This window comes from Phalacrocorax aristotelis, unplaced genomic scaffold (genome assembly GCF_949628215.1).
Source record: "Phalacrocorax aristotelis unplaced genomic scaffold, bGulAri2.1 scaffold_111, whole genome shotgun sequence".
Lineage (NCBI taxonomy): Eukaryota > Metazoa > Chordata > Aves > Suliformes > Phalacrocoracidae > Phalacrocorax > Phalacrocorax aristotelis.
Genome location: NW_027441230.1, coordinates 26,127 through 50,089, shown reverse-complemented (window position 1 = coordinate 50,089; position 23,963 = coordinate 26,127). Strand labels below are relative to the sequence as shown.

The following is a 23,963-nucleotide window of genomic DNA, read 5'->3' as shown; positions in this document are numbered from 1 at the left end:
GTCCAGATGTCGGAGGGTTCCTTACCTGATGGTTCTTGCCAGTGGCAGTGGTCGGAGAAGCACATCTGATGTGCGCTGTAGACAGGACTGCTCTGTGTCAGGGTGTGAGCTTTCCACCAGGGACGAAGGATTTCTGGCTTGGTGGGGAGTTTGGGGCGGTGAGTGGTTTGCTTTTAAACTCCCGTCTCCCCAGTTAGTTTAAATCCTTAAAGCGTGACTTCCAGTTTGGCCACACAAAGGTCTGTGCTCTTGGCCTGTCGCGGGAGGCAGCGGCAAAGGCAGGGTGACTCGGGGCGGCTCACGGCAGGTGAGGAGGTTTCCTGACTGCTCTTAGCTGCCCTGCTGCAAGAGACTTGCTCACTCTTTTTCTTAAAACTACCTTGCTACTAGTAGAACATATTCTATGAGTGATCATGAAGCACTTCCATCAAAACGTTGCCCTGCGCCTAGTGCGGGACCCTGACGGCCGCGTCCCGTGTGTCACGCGCTTGTGCTTTTCATGCTGGCAGAAGGTACTGGAATATGTTCTCAAAGAGTTCCCGTGCCTGGGACTGGAAGTGCAGCCGGTTCCACTGCCCGGCCTTCAGAGCATAACCTTTCTCCGCAGCAGGCCCATCTGTATAACTTGTATTTCCTTGTCAGCGCTGCCCTTGAATGCCCTTGTGTTGCTCCCCGAGCCCGGGCTTCAGAGCGAGCTGTGACCTCCTGTGCTGGGAGGGACACAGGTTCCCAGTGCGCGCTGGCAGGAGCGATCGTAGCCCTTTGTTTGCAGGAGAACACGTACGGCACAGACACCGCAACACGCCGTGTGAGCCCGTGTAAGCGCTGGCTGTACTGCTCCGTAGCACGGGGTAAGGGCTCGCGCTGACGCCTGCCTTGGCCAGCAGGTGGGACACCCAGGCACAGCGAGCTGCGTTTCATGTCTCCCTTTCGAGACGCCGTGAAGAAAGCAGTGCCATTTGAACGGGGTGATTAAATCTGCCTTGCCTTCGGGAGGCGTTTTCAGGAACCATTTCAGAACCTGCAAAACACAGTTACTTGAAGGAGTTTGTCTTTCCACGTGTCGGGAATAGAGAAAGATTGATAAGACCTGAAGAGAAACCAGAGTGTATCTCTTATTAAGGTGCCTGTTTAACCTTGTAAATCACTTCAGCTTTTCAGTTTTTCCACAACAAAAATCTCTCTTGATGTACGGAACCATGAACTCTTTGTGGAGCACCTCCAGAAGTGTGGGAAGTGTCTGAAAGGCCTAGAAATGTTTGTGAAATCCTGCAGGGGTGTGATGAGGGCAGGCAATAGGAAGGAAAGGACTGGAATGAGGACTATGAGGCTCTAATTGTAGAAAAAAAAAATCTGTGCTGTGTTATGTTTCCATCATAAGCGTATGGAAAACTGCTGTGTAACTGATGAGCTATGAAAGTCTGTGTTGCTTGTAACGTGAAAATATCAAGAGTACGTTTTGTGGAAGAGTTTAGAGAATGAAGGTCCTTACGAATGTTGTTCAAAATACACATGCCAAAAGTGAACAAGACACAAACGATGCATGAAATCTACTAGAAGTCAATGGAAAATTAAGAATAAAATATGAAATCAAGGAAAGGGACAAATGGAAACTTCTCCCTATTACTGAGAAGCTTTTGAAAAGATGATTTTTCTCAGATCACATCGTACTAACCTGTGTGAGTAGACTTGACTTCAGCGTCCTGGGCTTTTTTCCCTGTTATTTATCCTGTCAATACCCCTGCGTCCCTTTTTGTTGGTGACCTCGTAGGCATCAGAAAAGCAAAGGATTCTCCCTTTGCTCTGCTGTGAGATCCAAAGCTGCCCTGAGCGCTGTTTTGGTCAGGAAAAGAGCTGCAGGAGGTGGACGGGAGATTGTTCACGGCAACCTGATGAAACTTCTGTCAATCTCAGAAATGTCTCTGGCTGTCAGGAGTCTCTTTTTGCATTTTTGTCTTTATTTAGAGTGAAGAATGCGAGACCTCGCGGCTCAGGTAACGAGCAGCCTGCTGCAGTTTCCCGAGGTGACCATTCAGGCTCTTGGGGAAGATGAGACCAGCCGAGGGTCTGTGCTGCGCGGGCAGTTCTGCAGAGGTGAGCCTTTTCCTTGCAACTGGGTCTTGCTGTGAAGTTGTTACTGCCTGGAGGTGACCTGAGGCACGGGGTCACAGCATCAGCTGTGTCAGGTTGGTGCTGCTCAGGTGCCTCACGTTTTGAGAGAACAGAAAGGGTGAGCTATGAAAAAAACTAGGAAAATGGTAATATCACAACATTAGTGTAGTTAAACTTTGAAATGACAACATCCTGCACCAATCTTGAGCCATTAAAATAACAGGCGCAAGTCAGTGACCCCTCCTCAATTTCTGATTGAATGAAGGGCAGTTTTCAAAAAAGTCCGAGTGTTGTTTTGGGCCGTATTTATTGGTGCCATCATAACATCGCCTGCAGAAAGAGTTCCCCCCCAGTGTTACAGCAGCAAACGGCCCTGCTTTTTTGTTGCTAGCCTGAATACAAACAGAAGGAAGAGGAAAGCCCTGTTAGGCGCTGCAGCCGGGTTTGCAGAGTATTTAGTAGGATGCAGAGGAGTGTCCTGTGAGAGGTGCTGAGAGTGGCTGAGCAGATGAGGTAGCTGACTTTGTAGGTGATGGGAAGGTAGCGCCGGGTGCCTGCCTGGGTGTCCGGGCATCTGCTGAGACCACGTAGAATCCCTCTACGTGACTGTAAGTGCAGTAACTGAGTTAATACTCCCTTTGTGTTGGAAGTAGTTCAGTGAAACTAAATGTGCTAAATTCTCTCTGTGATCAGCGTGTGTGAAAGTTGAAATTGGCTCCCGCAGTGCCCATTTTAAGGTAACTCCTTGCTGAAGTCCAAATCCCTGCCCAAAGTAGGCTTGTGTCAAGCAAAGTTAGTAAAGTAGAAAAGAATTGGCTGAGATTTGCTCTGTTTGAAGTACGCTTTAGGAGTTGTATTCCCGTAGGCGTTCAGATGGTTTCTAGCAAACCCAAGCTGAATATGGTATAAAGACGAGAGATCAACATATTGTAATCTTTATCCCAAACAAGCAGAACTCTTCAGTGCAGGAATGACAAGCACAAATGCAAAATCATAAGGTGGTTCATTTGAAGATGTATTGCTTGAGGGTTCAGTGGGTGATTTTCAATGACTGACCAGAATTCGGTAAGTCTGTCTCCCTCTGTGAGGCACCTCTGTTGAAGCAAAGGGGCAGTGACTGTGATTTTCCAGTTGTTTTCAATCGTCTCTTGGGAGTTGGCTTTAGCCAGCTTTCCCTGCTCTTCCAGGGAGAGGTGGCCTGGCCTGGCTGGCGTGTGGCCCTCAGCTGGAGGTCGTGAGCGCTGTGACGGGGGAGCGGCTCTCTGCACACCGTTTCAGTGGAGCCCGTGAGCAGCCGCCTCCCACCATCCGCGTGGTGAAGGAGGTCTCCTGGCAGACGGGAACGGGGCTGCTGGTTGGCTTGAGAGAAGCAGAGGGAAGTGTCCTCTGCCTGTATGACCCGGGGACATCGAGCGTGGTTAGAGCAGTTGTTCTGCCAGGAAGGGTAGGTGCTTTTTAATGGGGGAAACGCTGTCAGGTGCTGCATAACGCTGTTTCAGGAGCAGCTTTGGAGCGTCTCTTTGTTAGGAAGTCTATTTTCTCTATTGCGTCACCACACTGTCGCTGCAGGGTGTCCAGTCGAGAGCACCTTGGTGTGAAATGGTGGGGTTAATGGTACCATTATCCTTTGAGTTTGCTGAGAGTAAAACAAGTTTTCTGGTTTTACGTTAGAGCACGTAGTTACCTAATTCTCCACTTTGACTAGAAGGCCTTGAAAAGTACCTTTTGTTGGCCAGAGTGAAAAAGAACCTCTCCCCACCCCCCACCCCCCCCTTTAAAGTGCCTGTAACATACATGTCCTGAATGGTTCGTTTCTGTCATACTGTCTTGAAAGGATCTGAGACTTCCGTGGCTGTGCTGTAAAAGACTTAGGCACATTCCCACGAGTGTGGGACCAGCAAGCAGGTGACTTTAGAGCAAAACACATTTTTCTGTTGGCTTAGGATGGGAAACACAACCTTCACTGAGTTCTCTGGCAGGTTGACTTTCAGCCTGAAGCCCTTGAATCTCTGCTTATTGCATACGGTGCTCGTGCAGGTGGGAGACTCTGGTGTGATGTTACTAATTGTCCCCGTCTTGTCTAACCCGTAAACTCAAATGATGGCCTCTCCCCTCGGCTCCTTATCTGAGTGTAGGCAAGAGTCACCTTAAGTTAATGGAACATCGAGATTCACTCTATTTTTACCACCTTAGAATCTGCAACAAATCAATACTTAGGTATTACTCGGCTTTCCAGCGCGTGATTTGGTTTGACTCGCTGGGATCCCGGCGGGGTTTTGTTTGTCTGTAGTGCTACGGGGTGATTGCTGGCAGTGAGCGTTTGTGTGGTGGTGATTTCTAACGAGCTGAGCTGGGTTGGTGCTCCGCTGTGTGAGTTTGCCCCTCATCCTGATAAATCTCAGCGTTTGAGATGGAAAGGCAAGCTGTGCGCTGACATGAGCGTATCATCCATGAGTACATGATGTTTGTGCTGGGAATGGGAAAAGGAAAGGTAGAGAAGGATCGTGTCACATCTTGAATCTGTGTCTACAGAAGTGATTTGCAATCAAATGTTGTCGTAACTCTCCGTTGTCTGAGGGAGTTTTTCTACAGCACCGAAAAGCGGTTCACTGTTGAAGGGGTGAATATGAAGAAGCCTTGGTGGGGAAAGTTGGCTGTTGTGTCATAAAGGTTATGAACTTTGGAATAAAGCCTAGGCTTCTCTGAATTTTGGCTCTTGTGCCCTGGTGAGTGCTCTGGAGTACAAGCATGCTTGGTCTGTTGCTTTCATTTCGCTCCCCACTTGTTGCTGTTGTGAGAGGAGTGAGACCAGCATGGACAGGGCACAGGTATTGCTCGCGGGGCTGTGAACTTCCCAGCTGAGAGTGGGAGTCAGGGTCAGCAAAACCAGGTAGATAAATCTGGCACGTGGCCACCGCCCCTATGTTTTGAGTTTCTTTGGTAACTCCTCCTTCCGCATTTATACATTACCTGGTCGGGGTTTTTAATCTGCCGGAATGTTTCTCTGATTTTCACACTGATTCTTTTAAAAAGTGAGATGCGGATCTGGTCTGAACATCACTCTCTGCAGTTTTTGTCACAACTGTTTTAAGGCTTTAATGGGCGCCTTAATTTCAGGACTGTTTTCCTTGTGGGTGTATCTTCTGTGGGCAACTAAGTTGTACAGGTTAACACTGACAGAGAGTGACTCTGGTGCAAGGTGTGGAGCCATTGGTGCCTTAATCCAGGGTATTTAGAGTGACTGTCCGACTGCCTTTTAGTGTAAGAGGAGGTGTGTGGTCATGCAGAGAGTAAACGAGTGAGATTAAAAAAACAAACTCACAAGCTTAGCAGGAATTGGCAGGGGCATTTAGTTTTGGCTTTGGTTGGCTATTTTTTTGTGGGAGCGTCTCCAGATCTCCAGTTGCCCTCTGGATACGCAGGGGACGCGCAGCAGGAAACGGAAACTGATACTGGAGTATTATTTGAATCGGCTTCTTGTAAAAGCAGCTCTGAATTGAAAACATTAGTGATATTAAATTGGTTTATAACGGTTGCATGTTTCAGAGCTATGGAATGGTATTTTCCCCACCCTTCCTGGTTTGCACGAGGCAGAAGGGCAGCATTCAGAGTGAGGGAGCTGAGACAGGCTTTCTGCGTTCATTCCCAGAAGGAGTTGGCAGCAGCCTAGGAGAATATGCAAAGCCAGTGCCGAGCCTTAGTGCAGGAGCCTTCACGTGCTGGTGTCTCTGCTGGAGCAGTCAGGGCTGTCCCGGGAGGGGCTGCAGGTGCTGAAAGGTCTGTCTTCATGAGGGCCTTGTACTAAAGCTGCTGGCAGGCGGCTCCGCGTGTTACAGAGCAGCGTGCGCTTCTCCTCAGCCGGAGTTGGCTTTTGTCGACCAAGCTGCTGGGCTTTTTGCCGTTGTTTAGGCCGGCTTTTTAAGTCTGTGTTCACATGCACGGAGGTGCTGGTGTGCGTTTAAAACTCTTCTGCTTTCCCTGGTTGCCCTTTTGATTCTGCCCGAGGACTGGTGTAAATGTTACTAAGCTATTCTGTCCCTTCCCCACTTTGTCCAAATACTCCCTTCCCAGGGCACTGGGGTGTCTCCCACGCAACTTGGCCGCTGCCGCGTCTCACTTAGAGCCGTGATTTGCCGCGACAGCTGTTTGGCAAAGAAGGCGTAGGCTGTATCCCAGGGCTGCTGGGCTGGGAGCAGTGGGAGGGCGAGAGTGAGTTTGGTCTTTCGTCCTTAGGTCCCTTAAATGTGGTAAAGTTTCTTGCATATGAGTGATTTTCTATGTTTTCTTTGAGTTAATGGTTTCTAAGTAGGAAATGGAAATTGGTAAGCTGTAATGGTAGAATGCGCCATTGCAGTTGGAGTGAACTCAGTGAAATAACTGTCGGAAATCCAGTAAATGCAAGGCAGTAATGGATTTCTGCACAGGGCTTTTTTTTCTGTGTTTTTTTTTGTTTGTTTTTTTCTTGATGTAATGGTAAACAATGCTGTGTTTTTAAGTCTTACAATCCTGTGTTTACTTTCTTGTTTGTGATGGGCTAATTCTGGCTTCACGTTTGAGTGATTTCTCTTTCGCTTGTCAAACAGGTTAAATACTAACTTGTAGGTTTCCTGTAGGTAACTGCTATAGAGCCCAGAACTAGTCCCGGAGGCGGCAGCGTGAGCCCTCAGCACCTACCCCAGGCTCTGTGGTGGCTCGCTGGAGCGGCAGCGGTGGCAAAAGATGTTGGTCATCTACTTGTGGTGGAGCTCTGTTTGGGTGATCCATCCTGCAGCCAGAGGGAAAATGAGCCATCGGGTAAGCGGCAGTTTCTAAACCTGAATTGAAAAGGAAGAAAACTTGTGTCTTTTGAATCAACAACACGCATCCCACTTGGAAGCTACTGGTGCGCAGACGTTTCTGACTGCTGATTACAGCTGGTGGTTTGACACCGTCTGGTCCTGAATGGATTAAAATGGGAGCGGCCTCGTACTCCTCCTAATGTCACAGACGCCCCCTCCCACCAGGGTCCCTCTGTCACTGTGACTCTCGCCAGTGAGGGGTAGGAATTTGAGCCTCCGAGTCGGTGCAGCTGCCGGATAGGAAGGTGTGTCGGACGTGCCCTCTGTCTTGGGAACGTTCTTCTGCTTCTGTTCATTGGCTTGGGGCAAAGTTTAGGCTTGTTTTTTGAAGCAAATATGCCTTATCAAAATCGCTGCATTCGGATGAAAGAAACCTCTAATCTGCGTATTCGGATTGCATTCACTGTTCTGGCGCTTACAAGAGTGGCGTCAGGAGTTAATGCCACTTCAGGTAACTTCATCATGAGGCCCAAACTCCTGATGTGCAGGGTCCAGGAAGAATTTGCCTATGAAGGTTGCGCTTTTACCTGGTTTTGAAATAGGAGAGAGAATACCTGTGCAGTGCGAGAGCTCTTATGTTCTCTGAGCACATGCAAAATGGAAAGAGCAAAGCAAGTGTTTCACAAATGGGTATTTTGCCGGGGACGGTAGGATTAGATTATACATGTTGTCACGTCCGTGTTTCAGATGCAACCTAAGTGGCATAACACCTTCATTTAGCGTGTGGTTTTGTGCGTGCAGGTCTACCAGTTGCCGCTAGAATTGCTGCTGGAGTTCCACTAAGAAGAGAAATGGTGACCGGGGAAGGGAGACATCTCTGCTTTCAACTGCAAAGCCCTTCAGGAACAGCAATATCGACCCTGCGCTACATCAGCAGAAGCAACCAGCTCGCCGTGGGTTTTTCCGACAGCTCCCTGTCACTGTGGGATGTGAAAACTCTGCAGCGGGAGTAAGTCGCCCTTTGCACTGGGTCACGCCTGGAGGTGCAGGGCTCTCCAGGCTTTGCTTGAGGAGGAAGTCTGTTAATTTAAAGAGCCCTTTTTCAGGGACGGAACTGTGCAGTGTAATCTTGGCCTGTTTAGGAATCCCCTTGTGAAGTAACCACTGAGTCAGACATGGATTCAGTGGGCCGCCTTCTCCCCAGCGGGCTGGGGTTGTTTGCCTAATTGTGCCCGTGGGCTGAGGAACTGCGGAAAGGTCGCTTCTTTGGGGTCTGTCAGGCAGTTACGATGTGAGAGAGCTGCCTCTGTAAGGCAGTTTGTTCTGTCAGTAGTAGTCAGTGACAGCAGGAAATGGGTGTGTTTCAATGAAAGAGGTTTTAGACGTTATTTCTCAGAACCAGCTCCTGCAATGAGGGCATACGTTGAAAGGCTGAAGTAGGTTAACGATGGGGTTTTGGTGATAAGGCTCTTTAAAGCGTTTAGGTAAAAAACGAGTGAGACATGAAAGATCAAGAGCTGCTCGGTGCCTGAAAAGACATTCTCTCCCACATTTCAGCCTTGACCAAAAGAGGGGCTTGACCCATGCCAAGGCTGCGCTGCCTGTGAATGAAAGTCTGCTTGGAAGACTTGGAGATGAGGGTAAGGGTCACGTCAGTTGATAAGCAACAGAGAAATTAGAGAGATGATTGCAAATCTGCCAAAGAGCAATCTGGCTTGAAATATTTGACCCAATTCAGAGAAGGATTCAGTGAAGCAAATCTGCAGTGACTCAGCGGGAACTACTGGAGGCATAAATAGAGAGTGGAGAGAAAGTGAGGTGGCAAGACTAGATTGTGAAGGGGCAAGGAAGGTTCCGAAGTCTGGAGGAGAAATGCTTTCCGTAGCCCAAGTAAAGAAACAAGATACTACTTGTGTTTGGCGCTGTTTTCAGCTTGTGCAGAAGAGACGCTGCATTTTCAGTTCAATATTGAAGCAGGCGACAACAGTAGGAACAATCTTTTGCCTGGCAGCTGAAGGAATCCTTCCTGCTCCTCCTCCGCAGGCAGAGGAGGAGATAAAGCCAGGTTATTGCACGTGATGGACAGTCATTTCCTCACCTCGTGGCTGTTGCATCAAAAGCAGTCGCTTCCTTGGCTCCCTTGTTTGAGACGGGAGCGTGACCTTCTGTGCTTTGAGGAGAAGCACGTCAGGGGCTCTTTGCTCAGAAGATGCTTCTCCCCTTCTACAAAGAGCAGGGTCAGTCGCTCACCTGCTTTCTTTGTCTTTGGTTTTTCTTTGTTTTTAAACCTGCAGGCACCACTCACAGCTTGAAGGAGGAAGGATTCCTGTCTGCGCCGTTACTTTCCAAGAGCCTGAGAATGGTCCTCGCAAATGTTGCTCCTTGTGGGCTCTTCAGTCGACGCAAGAAAGGTGAATAAAAACTTACTATAAGCCGCTGCATTTTCTTTTTAGTATTTGCTCACATAGAGTTGAGACAGGTGTATTTGTTTGGTTTATTTGGCTGTGCAGGAGATTCTCTCAGCTATGGAAGGAGCTTACGGTGCGATTTGTACAGGATGGAGCAGAGATGAAGAGGGACCTCCGAGTTCCTCCCTGCTGAAAGGAGGCAAAGCGACAGGGCCATATTTTTGTGCTGGCATTCTTAAAAGATTTCGTTTGTTTCCTGATGACTGCTTCATGGTTTGCTTGATACTCACGCCGTGATATTAAAATGCCCTCAAAAGCAGCTGAGGCTGCAGCTCCAGAGCACTAACGGTGCCGATCCACCAGCCTGCTGCCCCTAAAGGAGGAGGTGACAGCATGGCCGGTTCCCTGGTGCCAGCTTGAGCCTTGGTGAGCCAGCTCAGCTCGCCTGGCAGGGAAGGTGTTCAGCAGCCAAGTCGGTGGTTTCCTGCTGGGCTAATGACTGAAACGAGGGTGTGGAAGGTGCCGTGTGTGCAGGAGAGGGACTGGAGCTCTGGTGGGAAGGGAAGGGTGGAAAGATCTGCCCCTCTCAGCATCAGCAAGCTATTTACTCAGCTCGGCTGCTCGTAGAGTGGCAATCTTTTTCAGTTTGACTGTAAAGCAGTTTTGGTTGAGAACTCTTCACCGTCAGGAACTATTCCCAACCATTTTTAGTCCACATAACATGTTAAAGCTTTCAGACTGCATGGTTAGCCTTTGCCCCAGAAGCTGTTAGTGTCCAAATGTCCTCCGTTGTGTTTTAGCGGCTAAATGTGACCAATTGTCATGCTTTGGGAAGGGCTGTTTTTCTTTTCAGCGAGACAGTGCTATTCAGGAAACCTCAGCCTAGATCTAAGGAAAGGATAACGAGGAGTATAAAGCAGCTTTGTAACCAAGTGTCATAATTTATGCCTTTTCCAGTGAAGGCGATGCTCTGAGTTTACATCTGTTGCAGTTAGCGTTCGCTGCCAGCAGGCGCTTGGCTTCAGGACAAGTCCTGTATGAGGTAAGATGTGCACGTGCGTGAAAGGATGGAAAGAGTCCTTTTCTCTAAGGGAGTATTAGTGAAGAAGTTGGCAGGGGTCATATTTGCCATGAAAATTCAGAGACGACTAAGAAAAATAGAATCTTTTGCTGAGTGTTCTTGGGCACAGCCTTTGTCCATACGTTTTGAAAACAAGTCGTACAATGTTGCTGTTGGCTGCACTTGGTGAAGGCAGGGAGGGATCTTTCACCCATCAGTCCCTGAGGAGGCGAGAGGAGGAGCTGGCAGGAGCTGACGTGTTTGAGAGGAGACTGTGAATCAGTAAGACGTTCTCATGGCTGCTCCCGAGGGATGTGCTTTCACTCTAGTGGTGTGTGCCTATAGATAACGCCTCGCAAGAGAGCTTTGGCTGCTGGAATGCCGTGACTTCTCTAAGTTCATCAGTTCTGTAATCAAGTCACAGAGCAAAGCGCTTTGCATGCCTATGTTGCATTATTTCAGATCTCTCTCTGTAGGTAAATATGTAGGTTTGTGAAGAAACCTTGATGTTGCAAGGAATTCTGCAAAACACATTCAGAACCAATAATGGGAGGGAAATGCTCAGTTTTGAAAATGTGCAAAGCTTTTACGGCCAAACTTACCCGTTACGGTTTGACACTTAGTTCTCTTGCGTGTCAGGTGTAGTTTCTCTTTGCCATCAGATTACGCGCCTGGGAGAGCTAGAGAACAATACGCGTGTTCTGTTAGACACAGACGTTCTTTCCTACTGAGGTGTAATGTCTGCTTTTATCTCAGAATGACCCTTCTCTCTCCTGTGATTTTTTCCACAGCGTCTGGCATCCTGTGTTGGAAAGAACAGGTTGGATCTGACGGGCGGAGCCTTTCCCTTGAGAGGGCAGGGCAGCAAGGCCAAGTTACTCAGCTGTCGGGCTGTAGAAACCTTTCCCACCCACGCAGCCAGAGAAGGCAGCGTTGATGAAGGTTTGTTCCTGATGTCCCTGTTTGGTGACTCTAAACGAAATGGTTTTGGAGTCCAAGCAATGAATGCTGTTCCATACCCACAGCCTTCCATATCTGTGTAGGCTAACTTGTGGGGATTTGTTTTGGGTTTTTGTTGGTAAACCTCTTGATCAACTCTTACTGTATGAAAAACTTGATTAGCTAATAATTGTGTGCTTGATTACCTATCACAGAGATGTTTGTTATGGTGTAAATGTTTAAAATGATTCTTAGCAAAGTGTTGTGTTTTCCTGAGTGATGTAACAGAATGAAGCCAAAATAGAAAGTGGTGTTTTGAAAATTTCAGAGAGACTGTTTCTAAGTGGGAGAAAATACAATGTCTTGTCTTTTCCAGTCATATCCCCTGACAGCAGTGTCTCAGTCTTCAGCTGGCAAGTGAATACACGCGGCCAGGGAAAACCATCTACTTATTTGGGTGTATTTGACTTTGACTGCTGGTATCAGGCTCAAATGCCAGGCTCACTAAGGTCGGTTTTGATGGAGTTGTTTTCAGTATCCCTCCCCATAATTCATTGGAAAGTCGGCGTTTAGCTTCTGCACTTGTTTTCTTTCAGGCCAGAAGAATCCCTTCAGGGATGCCCCTATTTTGCACTGTGGTCACTGGACGCTGTGACAAGCACGACAGCTCCAAACCTCCTTCTGGATGTTGTGGTGCAGGAGCGCAGCCTAAGCTGGAGAGTTCCTCCTTCTTACCCACAACTTGCGCAGTTTTTCATCCAAGCACCTATAATTTTGGTAGGTATTACACGGCTTTGAATAGTGATAAGCTTAAACCGAGCTCAAATGCCATTTATTGGTTGTCCTGTTCACTGTTTGTCACGCAAAAACCCAACCAAACCGAAAAACCCCAACCCCCCACCCACCCAACTGTGATGACGTTGTACTGACCAAGTGTGTGCTGTTGTGACACCCGTCTGACAGGCGGCTGGGTCTGGGGGTTGGGTGCTTCTGTAACGCAGCCCGTGACGTGGTGCTGGTGATCAAATGAAATGACTCTGGGCTGAAGCTCAAGGCGCAGCACCTCGATAGCCCCGGAGGTAAAATTTCTACATTCAGCCATCACTTTTCTAAAAGAGGTTGTAAGTGATGTGACGAAGAAAATGGGTACTCGGTTGTACCTTTCCAGAGGCTGCTATGACAAAAATGTAAACTGGTGCTTCCATCACGGTGAGAGTATGGAATGTTGTCCAGCGTTCGTTGTCTCTGCAGATGGCAGGTGCTTGCTGAGCTCTGGAGTTGTTCATATGACATGCAGCGGCTTCCGGAAGGAGGTGAGCTTTTACTGTGTCTTTATTGAGAATGTCAAGAGATGGACCTTTCCTAAGCTTTCCATGGCGCTGCTTTTAGCATCAGAGACCATTTCATGCTGCTCCTGCCCATCCACACGCGTAACTGCAATTGTACCCTGCCAGTTTTATGCAAATGGTGATGTCTGAGGTCCCCTCTTGGGCGTGTAAACCCACCGTTGCCTCCCGTTGAAGCACGATCAGGGCCTGAATGTCTAGAAAGGAAGGCAGCGCTGCTCTAGGAGCAGGACGAGAAAGTCGGGGAAAGCTGTTCCTTCTCTCTCATCAATGAGTGCAACTGCCTGCGTGGTCCTGATTTCGGGTTTTGATCCCTGATGAGCTGGGAAAAGGAGGGCAGACTGGAGAAAAGGGAGCATCGTTCCCTCAGAACAACCTTCCCCCCGTCAGTCCCTCAAAGCATGAGGTTCCGTGCAGGAGCTGACGATGGGGGTGTCTCACTCGGATGCGAGCTGTTGCCAACGGCCGCTTGCTGCACTCTCCGTGATCATTTGCTTCCAAGGACGTGGGCTGCAGGAAACAATTACCGTTGGCAGCTCTACCTGATGACGTCCTCACCACTTCCCTGCATTTTCCCTTCATCGGTCGGCTTTGCTGCAGCCTCTCAAAGCAGATCTTCACCTCTGTCGCCTTTGCCTTGTGCTGCAGTCGCCCAATTGACTCCTCTTGGACGCCCTCTTGTTGCTGCAACACCTCAGTCACCTTTAGCTCGTGACACCCACCACTTTCTCTCTGCTTTATCCCACCGCAGTGACTTCACCCCCCTCCTTCAGAGGTTTCCCATTTATTGATCTGATGTCAGCTCCACTTTGGAAACAACTGGGAAAGGAAGAAGTCTTTTAATACTTTTAATACCCTTTGCTGAATTGTGACTCTCTCATTCAGAGACTGGTTAGGCATTTGAGCAGGGATTGCTTGTGAATGTCAGCAAGGCAAATTTCAGAATTAGGGACAAGGCGCTTGGTTTGGAGTTTTGCCTGCCGCCATAAGCCGTACTCGGTGTGTTTCCTTGTCTGACACCGGTTTTCAGAGAAAGATGGAAATCTCCCGTGTGTGTCCTCATGTGCAGAAATGGCTTTGAATGTGATGATTTTACCTAGAAGGGAAAGATAGTTTTGAATGTGCTTAAAAAATGAAAGAAGCAAACAAAAATCAAAACCCCAGAAAAGGAAGAGTTGATGCGGGATCAGGTTTGGGCCCCGCAGTACAAGAAGGACATCGCATCGCCGGAGCGTGTCCAGAGAAGGGCAACAAAGCTGGTGAAGGGCCTAGAGAGCAGGTCTTACGAGGAGAGGCTGAGGCAACCGGGGTGGTTTGGCCCGGAGAAGAGGAGGCTGAGGGGAGACCTTATCGCTCCCTGCAACTACCTGAAAGGAGGTTGTAGTGAGGTGGGGGTTGGCCTCTTCTCCCAGGTCACTAGCGATAGAACGAGAGGAAAGGGCTTCAAGCTGCGTCAGGGGAGGTTTCGATGGGATGTTGGGAAAAATGTCTTCCCTGCAAGAGTGGTCAGGCCTTGGAAGAGGCTGCCCAGGGAGGTGGGGGACTCACCATCCCTGGAGGTATTTAAAAGACATGTAGACGTGGCACTTGAGGGCATGATTTAGGAGACGTGGTATTGTTGGGTTCACGGTTGCACTTGCTGATCCTAGAGGGCTTTTCCAACCTTAATGGTTCTGTGATTCTGTGTTTCTATGATCATTTCACCTGGAAGAAGTACCAGAACCAGCTGCAATGAGCTACTCCTTAACAGTGCACGTCTGTGCCTGCCTGTGCTTTGCCCTTCTGAAGGATTGCCCCGGCATTAGAACACAGTGTTTGAAGCGCCTCAAACTGAAACCTATTAGACCGTAACTGTTTCACTTCTTTTCTGTCATTTTAGAAAATGACAACTTAATGTTTGGGGTGTCGTAACTGCTTCATGTCTTCGTAGTCTGGAAAGCTGCTTGATCTTGGCTTCGCCCTTCCCATGCAAACGTGGCAGAGCTGTGTTTGTTCTGTCCCCTTCATGCACCCCTGATGGCAAACTTCTCTGCACACCGTGTGCCGTGGGTATAAGCAGGGCACGTCGCTGAGAATAGTTAATTGGGACTCAGTAAGTTGAGACTATAAAGCAGAGGCATGCGACTAAAGATCAGAGTTAGCCTTTGGTAAGTTGTCATGTCAGAGGGAAAGTTTCCTGTGCTCCTCCCAGCAACAAGCAGCCCAGCCTGTGATGCCCGAGTGAGGGCACAGTTAGAAACAAGCACTTACTGTTGGTGGTTGGGATGTTGAAAGCAGGTGGGATTCTCCTTTTCTTTTGTCTGCTACGTTTAGGAGGAGCAGTTAGAGGCGGTCTTGTCAGCTGCTGCCCAGACAGGTTCTGTAGGGCTTCTGAGCGGCTGCATTAAGCTTTGGACATCTAAAGGTAACACTTCTTATGTGGTTTTTGTGTTGCATATTTTTTTAGTTTGGAATTCTTGATTCATTTCTTTGTTGTTCTCTTTAAAAAAAGAGCAGCCAAGTTCTGCTGCTAATGTAGAGTTTGCCCTTGACTGGACATGGAGCAAAGTGATCTATACAAAAGGCGCATTTGACCAAATCTGTGAGTACTAGTGCAGCCATGCTGCAAACCTAGAGTCATTCTTTCCAGCTGAGCTCATTCAGTGATCTGCTGGTAGATGGTCTTGCCCGCAGATCTGGAAGTGCGCTTTGCGACTCTGAACTTGCTCTGCAGGCTGACGCTTTCATACTTGCTCTTGAAAAGGTGTTGTGCTGTTTGACGGCTCCTGCAGCTCCACTGACCCGCAGAGGTTACAGGCTCTTCAGCGCCGCCAGTTGCTTTTGAGCAACCTTAGCAGAGTCTTAAACTGCTTTCTAACAGCAGCCCACGAGCTGGCTGGAGAAGGTTTGTCACAGTATTTCTAACTCGGTGGTATGTTTTATTAAGATTTGGGATGATGCTGGGGCTGTAATTGTGGAAAGAGGAGCTGCTGTTGGTTTTGCTGACGGGCAGCAAGTCAGATGTAGCGGGGAGAAGGGGCTTAAATGGGAGGGGTTGGGGCTGCCACTTAACGCGCGTTGAGTTCAGGGCAAGAGTTTGTTGTGGGGCTGGTGCGAGTGGGTGGGGAGGCTGCGTTCAGCAAGGAGCTGTGCACGCACCCGGCTTGAAATTACAGCAGCGGGATGTGGCACTGTGACAAATACTCCCTTTGATTGTCAGCTAGCAGTGCGTAATTGCATGCAAATATTGGATTGGACATCACTAAAAAAGGAAAGGAAGCATGAATGAGTGACATGTGAAGTGAGTTGCATGAGTTTCTATGACTGTTTCTATTACCAATTGTTCTTGGCATATTGAGGATGAAAGAGAATATCCCTTTGCTAGAGTAAAAATCTCTGCTCTGTGAAAAACAGATGTCTTATCCATGAGTGGATTTAACTGTTCAGGCTTTCCTTTTTTTATGTAACTGTTAGTGAATCTGCTTCTTTGTAGGGGTTGCTTGTGATTGTGGGTTTTTTCTTCAGATAAGGACGTGTTACGGAGTGAAAAAAATGCAGAGGCAAAGATTTCTACCGTGTTATTTTTCTACTGTCTATTTAGTGCAATGAGGGGAGTTTTATTAAAAAACAAAACAAAGCAAAAGAAATTGCATACCAACAGTCCTCTTGAGCTTTTGTTACCTGTTTTGCAGACTTGACAAAGAAGCTGGCAGAAACCAGCCTCACAGCTTTGTATGCTCGAGTGGTCCTCTGGTTCTGTTGGTCCCGTCTCCTGCCCGAGGGCTCAGGTAAGCATAAACTGTCCTGCATTTGTAGCAGTAAGTGGCTCCTATGAACACCTGCTTAGCCGTGGTTCTGTCAGTGCTTCATCAATACCAAGCCGTGCCGGTTCAGTGACAGCAGATGCTGAAGTTCTGCTGCTGAAATGGAGGTTTGACTGTTTTTTTCCAACTACGTCGTGTAGAATGATGCCAACAGTTTCTTTCCGGGGTGTTTCTCAGAAACAGCACTAAGCCTCTGAGTGAAGGAGTTGCTCGTGCTCACAGCTTGAAATACTTGGGATTTTAAACAAGTAACTCCTAAAGCACCAACACGGGAATGCTTGATTTTACAGTAAAGGCACAGCCTGCATGTTTTGAACTTGTTACTGATTGTTTGAGGAAAAAATACACCTTGGAAATAGTTCATCATTTGGATGGGTTATAAATTCTATTGTCAGCCTTAATTGCCTTACGCATGCTCACGTGACGTGTTTAAAAACCCATTCCCTTTGAGAATTGGGTTTTTTTCTTTATAGTGAACCTCAGCTGACACTACATGTTCTGGATGCGACCTCAGCTGTAAACTTGAAATGGCGCTTGGGACAAGAAGGAATTGACTCCTGTGTCTTCGGTCTCTTTTAGCAAAGGCAGAAGGAGGATTGGCTGTTTCAAAGTCGGAGGCTGGCCTGTGCGTTGGATGCTCAGCTTATACATGCTTCTGTCTTTTTAGTCAAAAACTGTAGGTTGAAAATGTGATATTCCCTCTTTAACTTACTTCTTATTTATTGCCTGTAGGAGGTGATATGCGTTTCTCTAGACCTTTCTACAATTATCCTCTGATTCAGAGCTACTACACGGGTCATCGACAGAAACTGGAGCGTTTATCAAGGTAAGACGTGCAGGAAAGCTCTAGAACAGTTCCACTGCAAATTCAGAAGCGGCAGCGAGTGGCTTTTCCATCAACAGCTGCATTTGCTACGCTTCATGCATTTGCCGGCAACAGCCCTGACTTCAGTGATGCGCGTGTTCTGCAGAACACAGAGGTTACTTTCCTGGGTTAAAACGTTGATATATACCTCTGCTTAGTGCCCTTTGTTGGTATCATCGTTTCTTTGAAGCGCACGTAATTCACTGGCTATTCTGTGTGATTTGTGACTACTGGAAAAGGGCATGTGATGAGGACAGGATCCGTCACGGCCAGGTCAGCAAGGCACGGCCTTTGCAGAGCAATTGTTCTGGACACAGAAGAAAGCATGTTTTAAAAACCAAAAATAATCTCTCTCCTTGACGAGTAGTAGATGGCGATAAGGGGATTGGCCCAAATCTCCTACTCCCAAGCACCGCGGTGTCCTTGAAGGAGATGGGCAGAGGTCCACGCAGCTGGCACAGCCAGCGCTCTCCTGGCGACTGGATAAAAGTGCCTTCCTCACGGGAACTCCCTTTCCTGGACTGGCTCCCTGGCATACAGGTGATGTGCCTTGGGTTAGGTGAGAGCAGATTTTAATTTGGCACCTGTACTGTAACTAAAGCAAGTCCTAAAGAAGCTCAGGCTGTGGCACCGTGAACAAGGTGCTGCAGGAGGAGTCCAGGTGGAGGCTGCTCTATGTCAGGCGTTGGCTTTCAAGCTCCTCTTCCTGAGGTTCCTTCTGGGGTAACTCTCGTACAGGCTCACGGGCTCCTTAGAAGCACCACCTCCAGCGTGCTGCTTCTGCTCGTCCTCCTCGGGAAATGAAAGGCTGGCGTCGCAGCCCGCAGGAGCCTGCGATGGGCTTCTGAGGAATGCAGTGTTTAACAGGCCAGCCCTCCGTCACTGTGATGGCATGTGCAGAGGCACAAACGTGCTGCTTCAGGTGGTACCAGAATTCAGCTGTGGGCTCAGCTTTGTGACCGTGACTGTTTTTCAGTAACAGAAGCGAGGTGCTGAGAACAAAGCCGGACATTTCCGTGCTGTGGTCTCACCGCTGTGTGTGGGAACAGTCCCGCTGGAGGCGTGAGATTTGGGGTAGCTTTGCTCACGCTGCCTTTGTGTTACAAGTAATGCGGCACAAAAGAAAACCTGAAAACTAAAAGGTCACTGCAACTTTCCCCGTAATAGGGGAGCTTCTAGGATTCCTACTTGGAACTCCTTTAATAGCTCACTATGATCTAATGAACACCTTTCACCTGACTGAGAAATTTCTTTCCAGTCTATTTCAAGTCACGATCATGCCTGTGTATGTTTGTTCCGTTCTTGGGCTCGTGGGAGCTTTTGCTGGGTTTGTTTTGGCTGGAGGAAATCTGTGACACCGCGAGGCTGGAATTAGTGTTTTCCTCTGTGCAAATCCTCGCTACGTTTTGTTCCAGAGGCAAATGGGACTCTGACTGCCTGACGGTCGATGGGATGGTTTCCCAGTTGGGAGACCAAGTTGAGGAGATGTGGCAGAGAGAGGAAGGAGGAACTGGGAAATACCCACCTCCTAGTTTACGGGTGAGTGTTGTGTTCCCTGAAAACAACCACCACCACCACAAACCCCAGCCCCAGCCCAGCCCTCCCCCAAAGCCAATGATTTCTCAAAGAGAGGAGTTTTTAAAAACCTTTTCCCTTTTCATTCCAGGCACTGCGGGAGCTGTATTTGCTAGAAGGCGTTGAGGAAAGCCACAAACATGCAATTGTATCCCTTGGAGTTATTTCTGTCACACCTCCAGTATACGCGCATCAGGGGTCTGAAATGTCTGTCTCCTACGCGTTCGATGCATTTTCTAATTTATGCTTCAAACACAGTGCAAGGGAAAACATGTAGTTTAGAATGAAGGCACAGAAGGAAGCTTTGATTATTTGTTTGTACTGTGGATTGTTTAGGAATTTTTAAAATGTTTTGTTGCAAAGCCTTTTCTGATGTGAGAAAACAGGTTTACTAAGCAATGTTAAAGGTAGAAAGCTCCCTTAGGTTTTCTCAAAATTTAGACAGTTTTTCATTCTTGAAGCACCCATAGCTGTAGCAAACGGCTGCTTCCTCGAGCAATGCACTAGAATGTGCTGCTTCAGAGCAAAAGGATTTCTGACAGCGGTTTACCAGGACCTGATTTTGCTGAAATCATCCATTTTCCAGCACAGCTAAGAGGGCTTGCTTTTGTGCTGTTACAAGAGCAGGCACACAGAATAATAGAGAGAGAAGAGAAAAGCCACTGGGCAGAAACTGAATTTTTAAGCTGCCGAAATGCACTGTGTTGCTTTGGTTGTTTGTTGCCTGACCCGAGAGGGGAGCCTAGAGAGCAGGGGCTTTAAAAGCTGTTGCACCCCGGAGCTCTCTGATGAGAATACACCCCCCAAAACAGCTGTCAGAAAGAGAAAACGACACTGCCGATGAGTGATCCAGGTACTGGTTCAAATCCAGTTTTAATCATTGAGAGCTAAGCTGTGCTGTAAGGACACCCTAATTTCAGTTGTTTCATATACGCTGGAAAGGAGGGAAAAACCAGCTGTAGAACTTGTTTGCTTTAATAATCAAGCATTGGCCGTTCACGTGTTTTGAATGTCCAGCCGGTGGCTCCAGTGACTAAAGAGGGAGCCTGAGTTTCCAACGGAACTGTTTAAATATCGAAAGGCAACCTTTCTGAATGCCTTGGAGAAATCAGAGAGTCTGTCTTTCTGGTTATTTATTCAGAATGCAATTTTGTTGTTAGGGCCTGGCTACCTTCAGGTTGCAACAGCGTAAAACGGCAGGACTAATACATGAGTATTTTCTGCGTCCTACCACTATGATATTTTTATTTCCTTTTATTATTTATTCCTATTATATTAATCATAGGAATAATATTATTTCATGTGATTATTTCATGGGATAAATTGTTGGTCTTGCAAATTTATTAGCCTTAATTAGATACTTGATATCAGACAATTTACTTGCTGCTAGACATCATGCATTCCTTTCGGAACAAAACAGAAGCTTCTGTCAACTCCTTCCCAGCTGCCTTTGCCATCCCTTGGAGTTTCGTGAAGCTTATTCAAGGATTTTGGCTTCTAGACCACAAGGACTATGAAGTAAGCATGTGACAGTTTAGTTAGGCATACGTTGTGGTACAAGGCTATGATCTAGCAAATGACTTTAAAAACCTGGTGCTTAGCTAATAACAGGTGATAAACCATGGGAAGCTTTTTTTGTACTTCTGCTCCAGCAGCACCTTCAGCAAGACGTGATGATCTGCAGTTTGGTTTCCGTTACGTTGGCAGGAAATGGATTAAGGCAGTGACGAAGCCGCCTTTAATAATGCCTGACACGTGACTTGCCAAAGCCATCTGTTTGGGTTGTTTCCAGCAGAGCAGGCGCGCACTTTCTCAGACGCAGTGGTTTGGGTACTTTAAATATTCAAGCTACCATCCCGGCAGCGTGATTTGAGGTGGAAGACTGCAAAAATGACTTTTCCATCTAATTCATGTTCCTGCTGATGCTGAATGGTGTTCTTTGCCTGTCACGATGTCAGTATAACCTGCTTGCCTGGGAGAATAACCTGTAGTTATAAAAGGTGATGTTTGCATACGGAGATTTGGTGGTCCTAGAAAAGTGAGAATCGCTCCTTTTAAAAGACTCCCTTTGCTCCGTACGGCTCACTGAATATTTTTTGCTGCAAATCCTTCAGAATTTACATTTGCCTGTCCTGTATCAAGTCTTTCATTAGTCATCGCCTCAGTTTCTGTAACAGACCTTCATCCTCACTGAAGACACTTTTGAATAGCTTTGTTGCGTGCGTGTGTGTATATATCTCAGTAAAGCTGATCTCTGACTCCTGCAGAGCTCCCTGGCCCTGCTCTTTCATCCGGCTGCAATCAAACCTGTGTCGTGGCAACACGTGAGAGTTCTTCAGTCCCTCGTGTGCCAAGGAGAGCATGGGCGAGCCCTCAGATACACACAGACGATGAAGCCGTCGTTCTCAAGCAGTCGTGAAGTGCGGCTCTTCCTCACTGTGCTGTTGTCCAACAGGTAAAGAAATATATGCCACCATTTTGGCATTGAAATCCTGTGAAAGGTGGAGAACAAACAACAGAAATCACAAACCCCTAAATTTCCTTTAAACTTTGAGCACAATAGTTGAGGGGCATCTTTTTTGTTATCCTATTAATATTCTTTTACATCTCGAAAAATTAATTACAGGTGCACGGCGGAGGCTTGGGCTCTGCTGCAGCAACACACCACTAAGGTAAACATGGACGAACTACTAAAACACATGTATGACATGTGTCGGGAGATGGGGCTGGTGGAAGACTTCCTGAAGCTGCCTTTCACAGGCTCCGAACAAGTAAGTGCGGACAAGAAGAAAACCTTCATCCCTCTTTGCAAAGAGAAGAGGCAGTATCGTCATCTATTGTTTTAAATGTGATATTTCTCATAGAAGTGTGTGGAGAAATTTTTACGGAACCGTGGCATTCTTTCAGTCCACCGTCTGCAGCGTGCCCACTACGTCCCAGCAGCACAGCTGACCCAGGCGATGAACGTTCATCTCACGGTAAGCGTAAAAGTTCTGCCGAGTGGGCCGGTTTCTCTCAGGGGTTACGAACCGGTTTAACAGCGCTCGGTGAGAATCCTGCTTTCCTTATCACACCCTTCTTTGAAATACCAGGAACGAGCCTCTACACCTTACGTTACAGCTGAACCCAAAAGTGGAACAAAATGTTTCGCTGCTCCAACGCTGCCCTGTGAAGTTGTAAATTCAATGTTCCAGGCTGTTGTTGGCTCCACTTCTGATAGTTTGTTTGCATCTGAGGAATAAATAGATCTCTTCCCTGTCAGCCGCTCTCACCACTCAGTTATTCAGAGATGTAGGTTATGGAGGGCTGGGATTATTGGAAGTTGTTTGGGTCACTGTGGAATGAAGAGAGTGTTGTGTGTATCTCTTGTACCTTGCACGCAACTCTCTTTCTCTCGCTGAGAGCGGTCGGGATGCCAATCCACAGGCAAAATTTGCACCGTGGGGTGTTCTTTTTTTGTGTTATTTCCTCAAATTATAGCGTGAGCTCTGCAGTTCCACAGCTTTCGTTTTACCACTTTTAGGACAGAAATTCCTACCTAACTTCGGTATCTCAAAATAGGCAGGTCAAAGCCTGTGTCATGGGAACTTCTGTGGTGGTTCTGTGACACACTTGCTGTTTTGGGGAACCATAGTTCTCCAGGGAAGCAAACGTACCCAGGTGGCTTTGGAAGGTTTAGGTCCTGCGTTTGAAAGCTTCCATCCAGGGGGAAGGGGTGTGTAGGTAGCTTTCTCTTCCTCATTTTAATCGTCACTTCCTTTTGTCCAATGTAACCCGCCGTTGCCCTGGAGATTCAGTCACCTGGGGCAGTGGTGTTTCAGGAAAAACAAGGGCAAGGCTGCTGTTTTGTCAGCCACGTGAAACTTGTGGGTGCTGACGAGCGTGTCAGAATCAGGTTCTGCAGAGTGCGGGAATGGTTTTAAATTATAGCTGTAGGTTCTGTTGTTATTCCAGTCTTCCTTCGGCTTGGCTAAAAATACCGGGTGAAGCTGGTGTGCGCTGATGGTCAGAACTGGCTGCCGTTCTGTGCCGTGGGTGTATTTTACTGCACCTGTAGAGGAAACATATTCACTAATTTGAAATAGCACCGAGAGTTCCGTGCAATGAACTCCTTGTCATTAGTTACCTTCTTGCTTTACGCTTTTTGTTCATCAGAATGATCGTGCTCCTCGCTGGAGACAGAGAGCAGTTGCCAGAAATTCTCTCTCAGGCCAACACGGCAAGACCCTTCCTAGAGGTCCGAGGCAGCTGGCTGCAGGGAGAGCCAAGCCTTCCCGTCTGCCTTCATCCGGACCAAGAGGAGGTAATTTTTCAGGGGGGAACATAACGCACAACTAACCATCGCTTTGATTGCACAAGGCTGATCGTTTTTCCCTCGTGCTTTACAGCCGCAAGAGCAAAGCTGTTCTCAACGGTAACAAAACCAGCTAATGCAGGATATGTGGATCCAAGAGCACCTTTCAGCAGTCGTGTATTGGCCAAAGGTAGGGAGTTATGGGTAGGAAACGAGCAGAAGCCCAGTTGAGAGAGAGTTTTTTCTGTTATGATAATGTTTGTTATGCAAAATAGATATATTTACACTATGGTAAATGTGTTTAGAGAATTTAAGAGAGCTGAAACGAAAACAATGATGAGCATCAAGCTGTTGGTGTACACATCTTGCTAGACTTGATTGTGTGATCAAATAGTGATCTCTTCCCACTTGCTGACACCTTTCTGCTTTGTTTCTCCCTCTTTCACTTAAAAATAGGCAGAACGATAAAGAGCAGGAAAGAGGCCAGTAGCTGTCAGATGAGTTTCCTACAGGTGGTAGGGCCAAATCAACCTCAGTTCTGGTATATTTGGACTTGAGGGCAATGAAGGTCAGTTACTGTCCTTCTCTGCTGTCCTTTTGTCATGAGAAAAGACCAAGACCTTGGACAGATCGTACTACAAGGACATGCCCAGCATGCAAATAAGGCCGCAGATAACTAAGTAGTTTAATCCCCCATCAGAACCCCTTCTCATGGAAGATGACTCTCAGGGTTGTCAGCGCACTCCATTTATTTGCTGCAATTCATCCCTTCGCATGTAACCA

At 47.6% G+C, this 23,963-nt stretch overlaps 1 pseudogene; it reads left to right on the top strand.

Moving 5' to 3' along the window:
* The first annotated feature begins 1,973 nt into the window (after positions 1 to 1,973).
* Positions 1,974 to 23,411, top strand: LOC142051155 (protein ELYS-like; annotated as a pseudogene).
* The last annotated feature ends 552 nt before the right edge of the window (positions 23,412 to 23,963 follow it).